The 9,948-nt window shown below is 44.6% G+C and overlaps 1 protein-coding gene across 4 annotated transcripts in view; it reads right to left on the reverse strand.

The window, feature by feature from the left end:
* NGF (nerve growth factor) overlaps positions 1-5,523 on the reverse strand; it is a 49,321-nt gene extending 43,798 nt beyond the window's left edge. For all 4 annotated transcript variants that reach the window (XM_045015407.1, XM_045015408.1, XM_045015406.1 and 1 more), the window contains exon 1: positions 5,393-5,523. The gene's annotated coding sequence lies outside the window, so the exon portion shown is untranslated. The remainder of the gene's footprint in view (positions 1-5,392) is intronic.
* Positions 5,524-9,948: the final 4,425 nt, after the last annotated feature.

Raw genomic sequence — 9,948 nt, forward strand, 5'->3', positions numbered from 1 at the left:
ACTCTTAAGTAGGCATAGAGAGGTTATTTTACCTCTGTATTTGGCACTGATGCAACTACTGCTGGAATACACTGTCCAGTCTCGTGTGTACAGTTCAAGGAGGATGTTAATACATTTGACAAGGTTAAGAGAAAAGCCATGAGAATGATTCAAGGATTAGAAAACGTGCCTTATAGTTACACTCAAGGATCTCAATCATCTTAATAAAGAGACCATTAAGGGGCATCTTGATCACAATCTATAAGCACCTTCATGGGGAACAAATATTTAATTGGGGGGGTCTTCAGTCTAACAGACAAAGGTATAAAAAGATCCAATGGCTGAACGTTTAAGCTAGACAAATTCAGACTGGAAATAAGATGTAAATTGTTAACAGGGAGAATAATTAACCACTGGAACAATTTACCAAAGGTCTTGGTGGATTCTCTATCACTGGCTATATTTAAATCAAGATTAGTTTTTTGTTTTTTTCTTTTTTTTTAAAGCGATGCTGTAGTTCAAAAAGAATTATTTTGGGTAAGTTGTGTGGCCTCTGTTATACAGGAGGTCAGACTAGATCAGGGGTAGGCAACCTATGGCATGCATGCTGAAGGTGGCACGTGAGCTGATTTTCAGTGGCACTCACACTGCCTGGGTCCTGGCCACCAGTCGGGGGGGCTCTGCATTTTAATTTAATTTTAAATGAAGTTTCTTAAACATTTAAAAAACCTTATTTACTTTACATACAACAATAGTTTAGTTATATATTATAGACTTATAGAAAGAGGTCTTCTAAAAACATTAAAATGTATTACTGGCACGCGAAACCTTAAATTAGAGTGAATAAATGAAGACTCGGCACAGCACTTCTGAAAGGTTGCTGACCCTGGATTAGATGATCACAGTGGTCCCTTCTTGGTGTTAGAATCTATGAACTTCAAGTGCTCTCTTACTCTGGTATTTCAGGAAAGAGTTAATTAAAGTGCCCACTTACCCCTGTCTGTTCAGCATTTCATGCCTCTCATACCACCTTGAATATTCTTCTCCTAATGCTGAAGATCCCCTTGTACCCAGAGCCCCATTATTATCATTGCCTTTCTCTGGACCTTTATTTTGGCTGCATGTATTCCAGCTGTGACGCAGTATTCACGGCAGGGTTGTATTAACTTTTCTATAATATTTCCTTGCTATTATTTATCTCATTTTTGTTGCACATTTGGCAGATGTCTGTCTTGAGCATCCCATGCTGACAATGAAAATCTTCCTTTGACTTTACTTACAAAATTCATCACTATATACAGATGACCTTTTTTTTCCAGCATACAGAACATTGCACATGACTCTCCTGAATTACAGCTGCCCTCAAATTGACCTATTATATAGTTTTGTAAGTAGTTTTCTGCAGTTCTTTAGTCATAATCCTCCCTGCTCTTGAATAAATATTTTTTGTGCCCTGGTATGAACCTCTTTCTACAGTGAATAAATGAATGCACATTGCCTATATCATTCATTTTTCTTTGCCATTAGTCTTTAAGCCAGTAGTTCTCAAACTTTTGTACTGGTGACCCCTTTCATATAGCAAGCCTCTGAGTGCGACTCCCCCCCCATATAAAAAAAGTGTTTTTAATTTATATTTGATACCCTTATAAATGCTGGATGCAGAGCAGGGTTTGGGGTGGAGGCTGATGGCTCATAACCCCCCATGTAATAACCTTGTGACCCCCTGATGGGTCCTGACCCCCAATTTGAGAACCACTGCTTTAAACAAACCAAATACAGTTGGTATAATTTTACCATCAATGAATTAACAGCCTGTATTAAAGAATTTTTTTTAAAGTGAGCTTTGTGTTCTGCAAGACCACACAGTATTTTACATGTTAAAATACTTAGTGTAAATGAGACTCAGACCCTATGGCCTCTTTGCAGCACTTTGGCAGTGTAAAAGGACCTTAATGTAATTTCCACCCATTTTATAGCCTCGCTTTGCTGCCAGTATGGTGTAAACAAGCCTTTGTACAAATGAGACTAAGGCCCATGTGCTCTCAATGTGTGTGCACACATCATGCTAATGGGGTTTATGAAGTCATATCTAGAGCAGAAATGGTTCTGTAGTGTTTGACTACATTGATTCCTGCACTGAGGCTTGATTTTTTTAAAGGTATTTAGGCACCTAACTCCCGTTGATTGAGGTTCCAAAAGTAGATTTTACTGAGCTTTATTTTTACAGGAACTTGGGGAGGAGTTAATTTAAAAGGTAGAGTTAAAACTTATGAATTTTTAGGGCACTTAACTTGGGAAAATATTTTTCATAGCATGATTTGGCTCTTTTCTGTTCCACAAGTTGCAATTCTTGCCGGGGATCCTTATGGAGTCCAAATCTTATGTTTCTAATCGATGAACTGTCTTCCATGTAGAAAACACTTCAGTAGGTAGATCCCATCTCCTTCACAAGTCTCCCGACTATTCTCTGGTTCATTGCCTTAGTTACTTCTTGCTAGTGGATGAATGTTTCCATTCTTATGGGTGGTCTACATTGCCTATAGGAGTTCCTGTTCCTTCAAGAGGCCAGATTTTCAGCTGGCATAAATTGGTGTATTTACACTAAAGTCACCCATTCAATCTAGCTGAGAATTTGGCCTACTATCTGCATGTGGGTCAGGCTGGTATCAGTCCCCAGTGCCTTCAATCTCATTATAAGCAGAAAATCCAACAGGACACTGAGCCAGAGCTTTTACTCTGCTTCCATTTGGGGAATTAATTCCAGGCCATTGCACCTTTTAATATTTAGCCTATAGTGAAATCAACTATTTCCATCTCAAATGATGACAGTTCCAGCAGCAGATTTTCCCCCGAAAGTGTTAGTGCTAAAATTACTCCCCAACAATGGACTGAACACAGTATTGCAAGACTTGCTGGAGGAAACTTAGAGAAACATCTCTGTCCCTGGTTTTTAGAAGTGGGATATGTGTATAATGGGCTCTGTTGTTCATCACAGATGTATACACGCACATAGATGTGCAAACACTATTAGAGCTGTTCATTAATGAAATCTAGAGCAATTTCTACATTTTATCAAATAAACCCATTACACTCATGGTGATGAGATGGCAATTGCCAGCAGAGGTCACCATTGCTTTAGATGGTTTGAAAAATCCTGCCTTCATTTGCTTTTGTAGGGCAGAGATTTTAATGACACTCAAATCTCTAATTCTACCAATATTGGACTGATTTTATTGGTGGTGAGATTTAATTTCAGTCTTCTACTACAGGTTGTATTTCAGGTGTAAGTATTGTAGTAGGAAGAGCTGGTCTTAAAATAACTACAAAACTGTATTACTGCCTTAAAACTACAAGTATATAATTCCCCAACCCATGTAAGAATAGCCTTTATAATTTAAACTAGAAGAGGTGGTCAGAATGCAAGAAATCTTCATTAAAATGTAATAGGATTTTCAAATTTTTTTTTAAACTTTTATTTCTTAAACTCAAATTAAGAGTAAAAGGGAGCATCATATACATGACCAAAGCAAGTGGAGTCATATATGAGCTTTTGCGATCTAATCTACTTATTAATACTCTGCTGCAGCCTCCACTTTGCATAGCTTCAGTCCCTACATGTGCCCCAGCCATATCTTTTCTATTTGCTCCTTAAAGGAAGGGCAGTTAGCGTAACACTCACCTCCAAAAACATGTTTAGTTTTTCCAAACACAAATTTTGATGCACATTTTAAAGCAAGTGGGTAATGATTGTGATGCATTAGGGTTGCAACTGTTTTTATTTAATACATGTGACGGAATAAGCCGTTGTGCTTTGTGTAACTCTTAACTGAAAGCCCACGAACACAGCTGAGAAGAGGAATTCTTAAATTTTGAGTGAAGAAATTAAGGTTGCGTAGCTAACAAGCAGAGAAAGTAATGAGCAATATAGTCATCACTACTTCCTCTGCTATTACATTGTGAAATAGATAGATCCCTTTAGGGTGAGTTGTCTGCATTTCTCAAGTTGTTGAATAACTCCTACTTTGCATATACTCAACAGAAAAGTGACTGTCTTGCTGTATGATCTCTCCAGATCCTGCTGAGATTTATTATATAATGACTCATGCATTTGACGGCCAAAGCCTGCTTCTCTTACTCATTTGGACAGTCTATTTAATTTGGCCATTGATCCCATTATTGCAGTCCTCTTGAGAAAGTACTGACACCACAGCAGGCTTGTGAGCTTGACGCACATGACACAGCAGTTGACAAGAGTTGTTGTTTTAAAGGAACTTCTTTCTGTAATGTATGCAGCAACTCAGAACTGTAACCAATGTGCACTTAGGCAGGACCTTCAGATGACTGTCTTGGGGTGCAGAGGAGAACTCATGCATTTTGTTTTAGCTTGTATCAAAAAGTACCCAAGAGGCTTTACTGCGCTACGCTTCAAGGCATGAAAACACCCATGAATTATTTTCCTAACAGTTACAGAGCAACTTCCAAGTTGTGGCAACTTGGAAAAACCAGCCTGACAAGCAAGCTTACTATTTTTTTCCCTAAAAGTTCTGGAGCATATAATAAGAATTTAAAGTGAAGGAAGAAACCCCCAAAGTACGCACAAACTTTATCAAGTTACATTTTGTTCTGAGCTCCCCAATTCTCTTTCCCTTTTCCTGACTGGGGTCCCCAACTCTGTCTCCTTGATTAGTGTCTCTTCTATATAAAACAGCTTTATCACCAAATACAAATCAATAAACAGTTTCATCCTATCACAGCAAGCAGACAACAAGGAGTTTGTAAGCTTTTCCATGTGAACCCAGAGAATTTGTATCTCTGGTGAACTGCTGCTTCTGCCAATGTCTGATAGCCTTGAATCAATTCTGCTCAGCCTTACACCACAATTCAGTTCTGATAATGAACATTTTCTGAACTAACGTAGGATTGTTTTAGGAAAAATGTGTCAAAAGTTAAATGAGCCTAATTCCCTGAAACTAGCAGGGTAATGGTGATTTCTTAGAGGTACCTGTGAACATTAAATTAGTCTGATTTACCTAGGTGGAAACAGATGAGAGAGAATCCTTGTATTTGTCTAAGACTGGGCTGCTCTGTAAGGATGTTACAGGTTTTTAACTTAGCCACAAATGCTTACTGAAGCCTTCCAGATAAGGATGATATCCAACTCATATTAGGTCCATTTTAAGTCTCAATACACCAACCAAAATATGGGAAAAATATCAGGCTTTTTGCATAAATGTTACTTTCTAGTCACAGCCAGTATACTCCATCTTTCAAACACATCTGGACTGCCCCATCCAGGAGGATAAGGATCAGAGTACACCAAAACCATGTTTGCTAAATATAAAAATCCCAAACTTCTACAACAACCATTGTGATTGCTTTGTGAAAGCCCTTTGATCAGAGTGTTGTCACTCACCTCCGAGCTGTACCCTGAACACCACTGGGAGATGGAATCCTAAGGGGTGCCCAGGCTGTTCCGTAGACCGTAGTATCCTAGTTTGTGGACACTTTCCCAAATCAGATGAGCCATTCACACACACTGCTTCTCCAGCCTTATTCACTGCTCTGAGGGGTGAGAGCAGCACTGACTCATATGAGATTCAAGCTCCCCCTGGGTCCTAGTGTCTGAAAATCAGAGAGCTGCATTGATTCAGGAAACCAGCCTTTGGCTCAGAGCCTAAATCCATGCAGAGATGCACAGATGTGCAGTGGAAGTTTCAAAGTGTGTGCACAGACTCTGTAGGAATATACACAATAAATATTAAGTGAGGCCAGGGACTCCCCACTGCATAAATCCAATACTTTATTCTCGGCTACAGTAAGTGACTTTAAAATGTATGTTAGCTTCTGGTCTGCATCTTAGTTCCTGCCTCCTGCACTGTACACTGATCTTGGTCTTAAAGGAGCTGCATGTATGTAGAGGGACCATCCCAGCTCCCTGTGGGATGGGTCCTTATAGCAATGGCTCATAATGTCCCTCACGGCATTCTGCTAAGCCAGGGATATTGCTGGACAAAAGCCAAGATTACATTGCACAATAAAGGGAGATACAGGGAGGTTTCTCTTAATTCTTTGTGTGTAGAAGGATTAAATGCATTGAGAAATTAATAGTGTTTCAAGCACTGAGTATTCTGTCACCAGTGTTTGGGAGGGATACTGAGAAATACAGAGAAGAAAGGCAAGAGGAACTCTGGAAAATCTTGTAGAAGAGTTATAGACAGACCCCAGAAAAAATCAACCCACTCCAAGAATCTTTTAACAAATCCCCAGTTTGGCCACTTAGGACTGCATTTGCCATTCTGCTGCATGGAATGGCCCTTGGAGCTTCCCAGAGACAGGAGGGATAGAACTTGGATGTTCTTCTTCAAGAGCTTGTTCATGTCAGTTCCAGTCAGGTGTGTGCACATACACGATGGCCAGAAGATTTTTTCCGTCGGGTTGGCTGGGGCGCCCCCTGGAGTTGCGCCCTCATGGGGCCTAATATATAGCCCTGCTGACGCACTCACCACCCCTTCAGTTCCTTCTTATCACCAGTGCCAGTGGCTGGAACTTCCCTTAGCTCTTGCTCAGCAAGTTTCTTCATTATTTTGTGTATATAGTTAATTGTTGGTAGTACTCCAGTTAAAGTTTAGTATAGGAGTGGGGGGGGGGTGTTCCCCCCCCCAATCCAGCCCCAGCGCCACGGCATGCTGCGTGTCTTCCTTCCTCCTCCAGCCAGGCTGCGGACACTAGGCTCCATGCTTTTTTTCCCTGCCTGGCACTGAGCAGCAGCTGCAGGGGCTACCCTCTAGCTTACAGCAGGGAGCAGGAAGACTGGCTGAGGGAGGGAGAAACCTGCCTCCTGCATAAGAACAGTTTAAACTCAGCTGTTCCCTGCACGGTTCAGTAACATTTCAAAAAGGATCTGCAAGCAGTTTGGACATCACAACCATGGTCCTTCCTCTGCTGGGGAGGGAACAGGATAGATTTGAACTTGGAAATGGTTCAAGATTTTGATTGTTTTTTGTGTATAGGAGATCCCCTCATCCCGGGGGCAGAAAAGAACTGCCCCTGCCATGGTCACACACCCCCTCCCCCCCTCCCCCGCCCCAACAACAACTGGAAGTGAAATTAACGAGGATGCCAGAAACCACTCCTAACCCCGAGGGCTGAACCGCTCAGGGAACAGCTGAGTTTAAACTATTCTTATGCAGGGGGCAGACTTCTCCCTCCCTCAGCCAGTCTCCTTTTCTTACCGGTCCTCCGTACCGGCCCGTACCTGCTTACTTTCACCTCTGGCCCCACCTCTATCTCTGGCGCCTAAACAGCAGTTTCAGCTCCCGTCCATGCCGGAAGCATACCAGGCTGCCAGAGATCTCCTCCACCTGACAGCACCTTTTTCGCCTGCCAGAGAGGAACCCTCAGCGCCGACGGAGCTCCGTCCTCCAGTGAATTCTAAGGGAAAGCTGCTATGATGTCAAGGTGCTCCCCATCGCCTTGTCCATTGGCACCTACATGCTCCGACAGAGAGCCTTCCCGCTCCCTGAGCTCTCGACGTTTGAGGCATCAAGGATTGGCTCCTCCATGGTCTTCAGTGTCTGAGACCTTGGAGTCAGAGCCCGACTCCTATTGCTCAAGTAGGAGCAGAAACCATAGAGTGAGGTCGGGCAGAGATGGAAGGGAGCATCAGGAGTGGCCTCTGCAGTGGCAGAACCCGCCTCAGTGGCCCTTCTGGACTTCCTGGGCTTATCACCAGGGCCAGGGAGGAACCCAGGACCCACGTTCAGTAACGTCTTCAGTTGCTTCTGCCACTGTTGTGCTGCATTCTACTGTGCATACGCACCCGGCACCTACAGTCCCAACGCCATTCCCCTATGGCACCGTGTTCGGCTCCGACTTTGGAACTGGCCTTTGTGACGGTGACACACCTGTCTCCCACGCCTGCACCATTGTTGACGTCGACCTCGATGCAGGCACCTACAGCCCAGGTGCCGATGCCAGCACCTGGCCCCCCGGCACCTGTGAGCTTGCCGATGCAACTCCCTCCTGTGAGACTGATGCCAACGTTGACTATGATGCCTATGGCTCTGGCACCGACATTGGCACCACCTCCTTCTGTGCTGCCCTGGGAGTCACGTGACCTGTCCAGGGCAGATGGCAGGGAGCTTCCACCACTGGTACACGCTTCCTCCTCTTCGCCACCGGACGAAGCATTGGCAGGGATGTCCAGAGCTCCTGCGTTAGAGGACAACAGAGTTCTACAGCAATTGCTAAGCAGGGCTGCCCAAGGTTTGGGCATCAAGGCTGAGGAGGTGGTTGAGGACACGGATCCCATGGTGGATATTCTAGCACCCTTGGGGCCTTCACAGGTAGCATTATCTCTCATAAAGATGGTGGTGGACCACATCTATGGCAGATGCCGGCATCCCTGCCACCCACTGCCAAACGTAATGAGCGCCGGTATTTAGTCCCTTCCAGAAGCTTTGAGCATCTCTACTCCCATCCGTCTCTGGACTTGCTGGTCGTTGATGTAGCTAACCAGCAGGAGAGACAAAGTTTCCAAGATCCTTCCCCAAAGAATAGGGATGCTAAATGCCTGAACCTCATGAGTAGAAAAATCTACTCTACTAGTGGTTTACAACTCTGTATTGTGAACTAGCAGGCCATTGTGAGCAGGTACTTTTATAATACCTGTGCTTCCATGGCTGAGTTCACGGAGCTTGTCCTTTAGGACTCTCGGTCAGAGTTCACCGCCTTGGTGGAAGAAGGGAAATTTAGTCTCCCATGCTTCACTGCAGGCAGCCTTAGACACTGCAGACACTGCCACAAGAGTCATGGCAACAAGGGTGGCTATGCAGCGGGGGGCCTGGTTGCAAGTCTTAGGTTACCCTACAAAGTCCAACAAACAATTCAGGACCTCCCGTTTGAGGGTGAGGCTCTGTTTTCAGAGAAGACGGACAAACGGCTCCACAGCCTAAAAGATTCCCAAGCCACCCTCAGATCCTTGGGCTTGCATACCCCCGCTACACAGCAGAGAGACTTCCACCCACAATTCCTCAAAGGTTCCAGCAGCAGAACCGCAGGACAATTCTAGTTGGAGGAACAGGAACGGTAGGAGAAGGCAACATCCCTTCGCTAATCAAGGCCAGCCCAAAATGCCCTCTGGGCCTAAACTGGCCTTTTGAAGGACGGTGCACCAGACCAGAGACTGGATTCACCCCGCCTTACCTTTTCCTCCCAGCTATCCCCTTTCTACCATGCATGGTCCCGTATAACTTCGGACTGCCAGGTACTTCGCACGGTAGAGAGGGAATACTCCATCCAATTCTGTGCCCTCCCGCCCTTTCACCCCCCTTCCCTGTTCCTCTTCAGGGACCTTTCTCACAAGCAACTTCTCATTCAGGAGGTGCAGTCGCTCCTTGCACTGGGGCGGTGGAGGAGGTTCCACTGGAACACAGGGGCGAGGGTTTCTATTCCCGCTATTTCCTAATCCTGAAGGCCAAAGGCAGCCTCAGGCCTATCCTGGACCTGTGCGACCTCAACAAGTTTGTGAGGAAACTCAGGTTCCGCATGTCTCCCTGACCTCCATTATTCCTTCACTGGATCCAGCAGACTGGTATGCCACTTTCGACTCGAAGGACGTGTATTTTCACATAGTGATTGCTCACAACCACAGAAAGTTCCTCAGGTTTGTGGTAAACAGTTCCCATTACCAATTTACTATCCTCCCTTTCGGCCTGTCAGCGGCACCTCGAGTCTTCACCAAGTGCATGGCAGTTGTCGCTGCTTTTCTGCAGAAACATTAGATACAGGTGTTCCCATACCTCGACGACTGGCTGATCAAAGGCCGATCCAGGGCTCAGGTGGAAGCTCAGGTGGCATTCATCAGAGACACCTTCAAGAATCTGGGCCTCCTACTGAACGAAACAAAATTGACTCTGTCCCCAGTCCAGAGGATAGAGTTCATAGGAGCAGTTCTGGATTCAACCCAAG

Source organism: Mauremys mutica, chromosome 4 (assembly GCF_020497125.1).
Source record: "Mauremys mutica isolate MM-2020 ecotype Southern chromosome 4, ASM2049712v1, whole genome shotgun sequence".
In the NCBI taxonomy this organism is placed as follows: Eukaryota; Metazoa; Chordata; order Testudines; family Geoemydidae; genus Mauremys; species Mauremys mutica.